This window comes from Lepisma saccharinum, chromosome 21 (genome assembly GCF_977018435.1).
Source record: "Lepisma saccharinum chromosome 21, izLepSacc3.1, whole genome shotgun sequence".
In the NCBI taxonomy this organism is placed as follows: domain Eukaryota; kingdom Metazoa; phylum Arthropoda; class Insecta; order Zygentoma; family Lepismatidae; genus Lepisma; species Lepisma saccharinum.
In genome coordinates this window covers 54,039,148-54,047,966 of record NC_139249.1, presented here as the reverse complement: position 1 = coordinate 54,047,966, position 8,819 = coordinate 54,039,148, and the positions used below count along the sequence as shown (strand labels likewise).

The window sequence follows — 8,819 nt, the reverse complement described above, 5'->3', positions numbered from 1 at the left end:
CCCATGTGTAGGGTGTCTCCATCTTGCAGGAACATATGATGAACAATTACGTCCACTGCCAAATCAACATAATATCATAAGAATATACTAACGTAAAAACATAAATCGCCAACTTCATCCCATTTTCAGGTTTCGGTTGCTTTTTTGTCCCACCCTGTACATTCTAAACAAAGGTAAGTTGGAAATGTAGGTATCAACCAAAACATCCGCCCAGTGAGGACTTTATCAGTTCAGCCATTAGTTATGTCTCTGATATACAACGGAGTGGTACTCACCTGACAGCGGAAATAGCTCATGACCTTGTAGAGCATAAACTCTTGATCTCGTTCTAGGAACCCTGTAATGTAAAAAAATATCTTAGTTGTTTAAGTCAACTTTATGTGAAAAAATCTTAGTAAATAACCATGTAAAATCATATGCATTCGCTCATAGGTGTTCTTAAAATTATCCCTGGGAAAATACATGCAACGGACATCCGAGGGTGACAATGTACAAAGTTTTTGTATATCCTCAACGTACAAAATACAAACAGGACGATAGGATAAATCCCATTTAGAAGGCGCACAGAAAGATTGCGGATCTTCATCGCCATAAAGAATGGTAGTTAAAGAAAGATTATGAAGACAAAGGAAGTGGCAGGGCCTCCCCGATGGCGCAGTGGTAGCGTCGTCGCCTTGTAATCAAGGGGTTCCGGATTTGATAGCCGGTGGAGGCACGTAGTGTTTTGGATGTCACTTTAAACTGTAGGCCCAGTCCCGATTAGCCTATCTGCGCATAAAGTGGACTTAAGGCAAGAAATAAAAGAAACAAATCCTCTGCGTACTTTAACCTTGAACATTGTTTGTCAATTAATATTTAATTATTATTAAATGACCTGTTTAATTCTGTGGCATTTTACGTCATCAACTGAATATTTAACCTAGACGAACAGTTAGACTCGAACTAATGATTTGATTTCTTAGGAATGTATAGACATATGATTGTCAAGATTATTTGTGTTGCAATTTTGAAGAACTTCTATTGCATACAGATGTACGATTATGCTATCGAATTACCCTTTGATTAAAAGGTGACGACCTTACCACTACGCTATCGGGGAGGCCATATTACGCAGAGGAGAAAACAATATGTTCATATGTAGAAAATCAATTACCACTTTTTCCAGTGGGCACATTCCTCTATAATCCTTGTGTGATGTAAATAGTGAAGCTAACTGCTCTTACGCAAGGATGTAGAGATCGAAATTGAAACACTCATAAAACATACGTAGTATGCTCCCATTGTTTGATTTATTGTTCTAAGTCCACTTTATGCACAGACAGGCTAATCGAGACTGGACCAACAACTGTGAAATGTACCTCCACCGGGTATTGAACCCGAGACCTTTTGTTTACAAGGCTATGATACCACAATGCTATTGGGGAGGACCTCATGTTCCTATTGGATACATGGCAGCATATGAGAATCTTGGATTGAAACAGACAAAACACCTAAGATCCATAATGACCCTCTTCAGGACTAGTCGTGCATTTCAGTAAAGACAGCAGAAAACGTATATCAGGGAATGATGGTTCAACATGGTGAGATAAGGAAACGTATTGACTCTGACCCTTGATAAGCCAGCTCCCCAATTGCGCAGGTGAGGCAGAGATTTGGAGGGGAACTAACGCGAACAACATGTATTACCAGAATCCTTTATGGAGAAAGCGAGAAAAACCTCTGGCGTTGTTCACAATCTGGAGGCCTTCGATATGCTGCCTGCATGTCAGCCCACAATCCAACGTCAGTCCACCGTATCGGACAGTGTCAGCATAGGGCATGGCTTGCTCAAACAGAATCAATCCCTTTTGCTTGTCTTATCTGGTTCGCTTAAAGAGGTTGACTTGTTCTTCGTGGAATTGGTCTTAATTCTCCAGAGCGTAGACAATGTCTCGAATTCTATTGACTCAAGCCTTGGTAGACTCCTATGACGATGGAGTGTGCTGCATCGTCTGTAGCTATAGAAGTCTGGGAAGCAGGTGGATGGCACCGGTAGTTGGCACCTGGAGAGTTGCAACAAATGAACAAATGTGCGTCCCTTAGGGTAGCTGCGAAGGAGGTGGATGTAGCAGTCCGTAATGGTAGTGAGAAGAGTTTTTGACGAGTCTCTTCACTTGATCTATACAATATTCTGTAAAAGGCACCCTTCACGCCAAGGAATACTCCAACTGTGGCCTCCTTTCTGCTTTGGTTAATGGTGATATAGTCCACTACCCGGTCGAGTTGCATTGTTGTGCTGTGCGAGCTTCTGAATTCGAAAAGGTCTGGAGGTAGCAGGCTATGTGCTTCCACATGTTGTTTATGTATGTGCAAGTGTAGGCTGAGAGGCCTGTAACGCTTTGGCTGTCTGTCTTCTTCGGTCGGGTTTGGTTCTGCTGGAACTGTCTTTCCCTGTGTTGTCAGTTCTCTTCGATGAGGGATTTAACAGGAGTCGAATTTGTCCCTGTACGACTGGCACGTGGTATGCTGTTGTATGGTGCTGATGCAGTCGAGGACGGCCTGCAAGAACTAACGGGTTTCGGGCTTCAGTGATTGAAACTGTTTTTCACATTGCTGTGCTGGAGACTGAAACAACTTCTGGTTTTCTGCCACTTTCGTGGAGCACATCCCTTAGCAGTGAGGTGAAGTCGTGAATTATCTGGTGGTGTGGCTGTAGTTATTAGTCAAGTCATGGTGCTAAGTTTCTATACAGTTTGGCTCACCTGGGTGATGAATGTTTCTGCCTTGCCTATGTCGTCTGCTGTATTGATTGGTATTGATGCTCACAGACAGAAATCTAGTGTATTGGTCCCAGTCCGTCGTCTGCTGTTGCTACTATGTATCGCCACAAGCCTCTGGCACCATCTCTCAGAGAAAAATCCAAATAATCATTCACAAGGAGTGCAAGTCGATTATTAGATACAGATAAACCTCGTATTGTATGCTATAAGAAACACACACCTCTCATATTGCTATCCACATCAGTGGTAAGGATTAGACACGGTGCAGGGCATTGTTGGACAGCACTTTAAAAAGCAACTTTGCTTCTGAAGATGTGAGGTTAGCTACGTGGAGACCTCATGATAACTATACCACAGGTCTTGTCACGATAATCCTGTCCTGGACAAGGGTGTTTTTTGAAAGTGTCCCTCACATCAGTATTATCATTGCACGTCCTCATTATAGCGATTGGCCAAAGGGGGCAGAAAATTGGAGCTAAATAACAAAAATCAAGTCTTGTCACCATGCAAGGGTGCCCGCAAGGGGGGATGCCACCCCCTGAGATTTCTGGTAAGAGTAATGAGGCAGTCTCTCGTCAGCTTTTTCTAATTGAAGGCATAAAAAATGCAAAGCTAGAACCTAAATGTACAAGGTGAATATCAAATTACAATAAAGAGTGAATGCATGGCGAGTTACAACAAGGAGTGAATGAATGGTGTGTTAACACTAGATGTTAACATTAACATGTGAATATTACATCTCACCACCGAGAGTACGACCGGCCAGTGTAGACTACTTTGGAGCTCTTCCTAGATAACCTAACTGACCTCGCAGGAAACCTACTTTCCAGATGACAGATTCTTCGAAACTTCTGTCAGCACATTTGGCAGTGATGGTCCAAGGAATAATTGAACGGTCTTCAGCAACGTTCCAAGTGGGCGAAGGTTAAAAAGCAAGTCAAACCAGGTTTGGTAGTTCTTTTCAAGAATGATCCAGTTGATCTCCGTTATCGTGAAGATTGGGACTGGTCATAATGTGCAACCAGGAAGAGGCGGTTTAATGCGATTGGCTACAGGGCGTACTATTTCAGTGACCTACAAAAGTCCCGTTGACAAACTAGTTCCGCTCCTTCAATGCCAGATAAGGACGGAGAAAACAGTGAATTTTAGTTTATCAAATTCTGTGTTTGACAGGCGAGACGCGACTGTGATCATATTCTTGGGATCAGTGAACATATGCTTGTGATCAGTGAACATATGCTTGTGAACAGTTACCATTAGATGAGCATACTCTTTGGGATAATTCCACCCCATTTGAGAGCAAAACTCTCGCGAACAGTTAGTGCGCCGCCGATGGTAAGCTGTTGTCAATGGTACAGTGTAAATATTTAGTAAGGCCTCACTGAGGCCTCACCTTTTACAAAAAAACAAAAACAAAAACCGATATTGAATTGGAAACACTGCAGAGTCAATGCCGAAACTCTATCCGAGATAAGGAAGAGCTGTCAGTCGTGAACACCACACAGAAAAGCAATGTTAACCATGAGTCATCAAGGACTTAGCACAGCGTTTCTTTCTGTGGTCATTTGGCCTCGGAAGAAATATTTGTTGTCCATTTTGAGCTCTCAATAAATCAGGTTCTGAGCTGGCGATTTATTTCCTTTATGACTGAAAATAGGTTGTTCATTTTTTCGTTTCTTTTCTCTCTTTTGTCATTAGCTCTAAAACAAATATAAAAAGTAAAAAGTGGTAACTTTTGCTATTTTTACGACCATATATCGCTCTTGTTTACTTTCAACGATAAGGACGAATGTTGGAGTGACCAGAAAAAATGAACGAACACAATAAGCTCTTAAATATTACCCACGCTTCGAAAATAGATTCCGGCCCCAGTGGAGGAGTGGTTATCACATCACGCTACGACGCCAGGCGTCCCGCATTCGAATCCTGGCCTGGGCATGGACTTGTGAGTGTCCATTCATCAATTTCATCATATCGTCACTCATCCACATATTTGATTGAGTTTGATTGATTGAGTTTGTGTTTGAAGTCCACTTTATGCACAGTAAGGCTAATCGGGACTGGACCTACAGTTTAAAGTGGGATCCGAACCACTATGTGCCTCCACCGGGTATCGAACCCGGTAACCCTTGATCACAAGGCGATGATGCTACCACTGCGCCATCGGGGAGGCCTCCCCCATATTTGCAAATTAGCCAAAAATGGCACAAGAAGCGAAGTAAAATAAAGCAAATCAATCAATCGATCAATCGAACATAGGGTCTCCGGTTTCATAGAGCACTATGCAAAGCACTCGGTCATGAAGACCCTCAAAATTGAAATAATAAGTGGAACAAAAAAGACTGATATTAGAGTATTTTAAGAGTTTAGGCAGATTAACAATTCACGTCAACCTACAACAATTTCACCTGTATTGTGTGATATATGGTTCTGCCCTAATATAATTGAACGTGCTCTTGCGATAATAGTTACACATTTCCGTCTTGCAACACACAACCTCGACTCGACACGATATGTGCATTTCCTTGACCCTTTTCTGTATTATTTTCTATTTAGGATATATTACGTTGCCTTTTTGGCTCTTGGTTAATCCATGGCGTGAGAATGATTGACCAATTGATACATGGATGTGATGGGGCAAACATGCCTTAATCATGGTTCGAACTTAAGACCTGTCTTCAAAGCACGTTAGAATCTGTCACGTGTGTCTTTTCATCTCCAGTCACCATTAATTTCAAGAGGTAGAAAACAACGTTACTCAAACAAATTGTATAAATAATTTCAATGACCATAAACATTTGTTGCACTTGTTGAGAGAAATCCATACCCTCGTAACGTTATAAGTAAACGTCGACCTAGTTGATGTCCCAGGAACCCTTCCTTGCACGAAAATCACACAGTGTCCACAGGATTTACGACTGAACGCTTAGTAAAGTAATAGAAATGTGCATCCCCATTTCCATTAATCGTTCACTCTTCGTATATTTTAAGGTCAGCTAATTCGAACATACGACCCTAAGACAGCTACACACTGCCAAAAAAACTGCAGTGTCAACAAAGTAATTACTGTATTTTATATATTTTATTTTTGGTAATGGAATATTTTTCCCTTCAGCTTCTTATTTATGTTGGATTTGGTTTATTTTACTTCGCTTTTCTGCCACTTTTGGTTAAACGCGACGATGAGGATGAGCGATGTAATGATGAAATTGGTGAAGGGACACTCACAATGAACACCGAAGGAACACAATGTCAAGGCGGTGTTTAAGCAAGCTGTGTTAACCACTCTACCACGGAGTCCGAAATCCTTTCTAGTTAGGAGAAATCGTTCCTTGACAGCGAATTAAGAACAGTTAATATGCGTCACGTCAGAGTTATAATATTTTAAATTTTTAACAATCAATTGGGATTTACTCTTAACCATTTTTTTGCCTACATAAAAACTTCCACACAGTTAAGATCGTTTACACTAAGGACAACAGCGTTAAATTCTATGCTTTAAGGAATGATTAAGCACACTATGATGACGGGAAATAATAATTCACATGACTATAGTGATGCATTACATCGGTGAAACATTAATTTTCGATCAGGAAGAAATATTGAAAAACGCAGGGACACAATGACCAATTGATTGATTTATTTTACTTCGCTTTTCTTCTACTCTTGAGTAATCACATAGATAAGGATGAAAGGTGTGTTAAGATGAAATTTGTGAAAGGCAATCACAAACGTATGACACAGCCCAAACTCCACAGACCATTATACTCGCCTTGTGTCTAGACGCCAGATCCTCGTTAGTCTACAAAATACACTCCATGGTCACAATGACGTAAGCATTCGTAGAATAAATTTGTATATCATTCTCCCCCCCTCCCCCCAAGAAACGTGAGCTAAACTATTGCGCATTCTGTGATATGTTCATTACTTCTCAGGAACCACTCGTGGCCTTCAACTAGTTTATCCTGAAAAAAAAAAAACTGTTGGTTACGATGTTAACAGATACTTCAGGGACAATATCCAAAGAATACTGTCACATACGCAGAATGCAAAGCATTTCTATTTTCTCATTTCTACTACAACCCTGGCGAAAAAAAGCGGCTGGAGCGTGGTGCTGATCGTATCCCCTCCAAAATGACCGAGCTCGAGAATATGCGGTGACCTACTACCACACCCCCTAAATGTGTCTTCATGGCATGTTGCTATACGGACGAGGGACTTTACCTAACCTTTACTACTACTAACTACTCATGCCAGGAATTTTGATATTTTTATACTTTTTTTATTTGCCCATTGCTAACCTGGTTCATTCCCAGCCATAACAGCAATTAGTCGATGCAATAAAAATACGCCAAACTTAAAAAGAAACAGGTGTCGGCGCGCGCGCGCGAGCACACACACAGAAAGGGGGGGGGGGGGTTGGAACACAAAATTCTTCCACAAACTGCCCAGATCATGCCTGACAAGACTCCAACAGAAAGCTTTCCGGAAACAAGTTTACGTACGCTTAGGGTAGTGATGGCCTTGTCTGCAACTGCCTTCCCCCACTTTCTTATCCAATACAGGAGTAATGAAGTGTTTCCAACTATCTTCCAACCTAACTAAGAGGAGGGAGACCTTTTTTTAAAGTTCGCCAGTGTACGTAGACTGAAGCAAGCATAGTGCGTCGTTCCGTTTACCTGCTTGAAGCAACCATGTAACTTCTTTATATTTACAATTCACTAATACAGTATTGCTTTTCTCAACGTGCGTATCTTTACCTAAACATCTGTAGAACGAACCACATCATATGGAATACCCTATTATTTTCATCAACCCAGGAACGAGGAACAATTCATTTCCACGGTGCGCAGTACGCGGTTGCACGTTTAGTTTCTCGTGCATAGATACACAAACGTTACAATGAAATTTCAGAATATTTTTCTCCGAACCAATGGTGGATATCTTCTGCTATTTGTTTTATTTCGCACAGGCAATATCAACCTGTAGATTTACACAAAGGCGATTTTACTTCTACAGAATTTTAGAATGTTTTGAATATCGTATATAACTATGTAATTTATCGTCAATTACTAGAGACACGTGAATTCCTCTAAATTTATAATTCTATTACATACTATTCCCATTGGACAATTTGATTGATTGATTTATTTTATTCTACTTCGCTTTTCTGCCACTTTTGGCTAATTGCGAAGATGGGGATGAGTGAGGATATGATGAAATTGTTTCACCCATGCCCAGGTCGGAATTCGAATCCAAGACCCCTGACGTCGTAGCACGATGTGTTAACCACTCCGTCACGGGACCCGGCTGCATTGGACAATTTCCTTTCATTTTTATCCTAGAAAATCTACCTGGATTTATCCTACAATATTTTCACACAGATGGCGTTCAGTTTTAGGAAACCAGGACTAATGGAATGGAGATAATCCCCACCAGACCGTGGTCAAAGACTGTAGTCATAAATCAATTAAAGAGCACCAAAACGTTATAATTACAAGCGAAGGCAATAATGCACAGCGGCAGGAGAGCAAGGACCACGGTTGTATACATTAGCAGAAAGAAGAGAAGTTTCTTCTGGAAAATGACTTCCTTCTCCTTCTGGACCTTCTTAGCTTCGACGTCCATCTTAGGCGTGGCGCTGGTCACTTTGGTCACCATGTTCCCTGCCTCACTAGCGAAACAAAACTGAGGACTCCACCCTTGAAATGCTTACTTTATATACCCTTCCCTGGCAGCCTCTAGTGACGTCAGAACTCATGATATCATTGCTACGTCATCCACGAAGTAGCTCTTGATTGGCTGGCATGGCAATGCAAAGTATGCAAAGTGTCTGGATGTTTACTCCTTGCAATACAAGAACCTACATACCTTACCAATGTGAACAATAAGTACTGAGAGCCCAGCACAGGATATGACGCATTTCTTGTAATATTTTCTCTAATGTTTCCAAGTGTGAAACAATAGATGACGTTGCAATCAATGCGATGGAATCTTGCGAGATCAAAGCTTGGAAGGTAAACTATGCACCTGGAGGAATGTGACTTGATAGCATTTTAT

General features: G+C 41.3%; 1 long non-coding RNA gene across 1 annotated transcript; it reads right to left on the bottom strand.

The window, feature by feature from the left end:
- Window positions 1-230: 230 nt before the first annotated feature.
- LOC146004197 (uncharacterized) lies at window positions 231-8,424 on the bottom strand. The gene is made up of 2 exons (XR_014443900.1): window positions 8,258-8,424; window positions 231-337 (listed from the first exon to the last, which is right to left on the bottom strand). It is a non-coding gene; the product is annotated as an uncharacterized LOC146004197 (long non-coding RNA).
- Window positions 8,425-8,819: the final 395 nt, after the last annotated feature.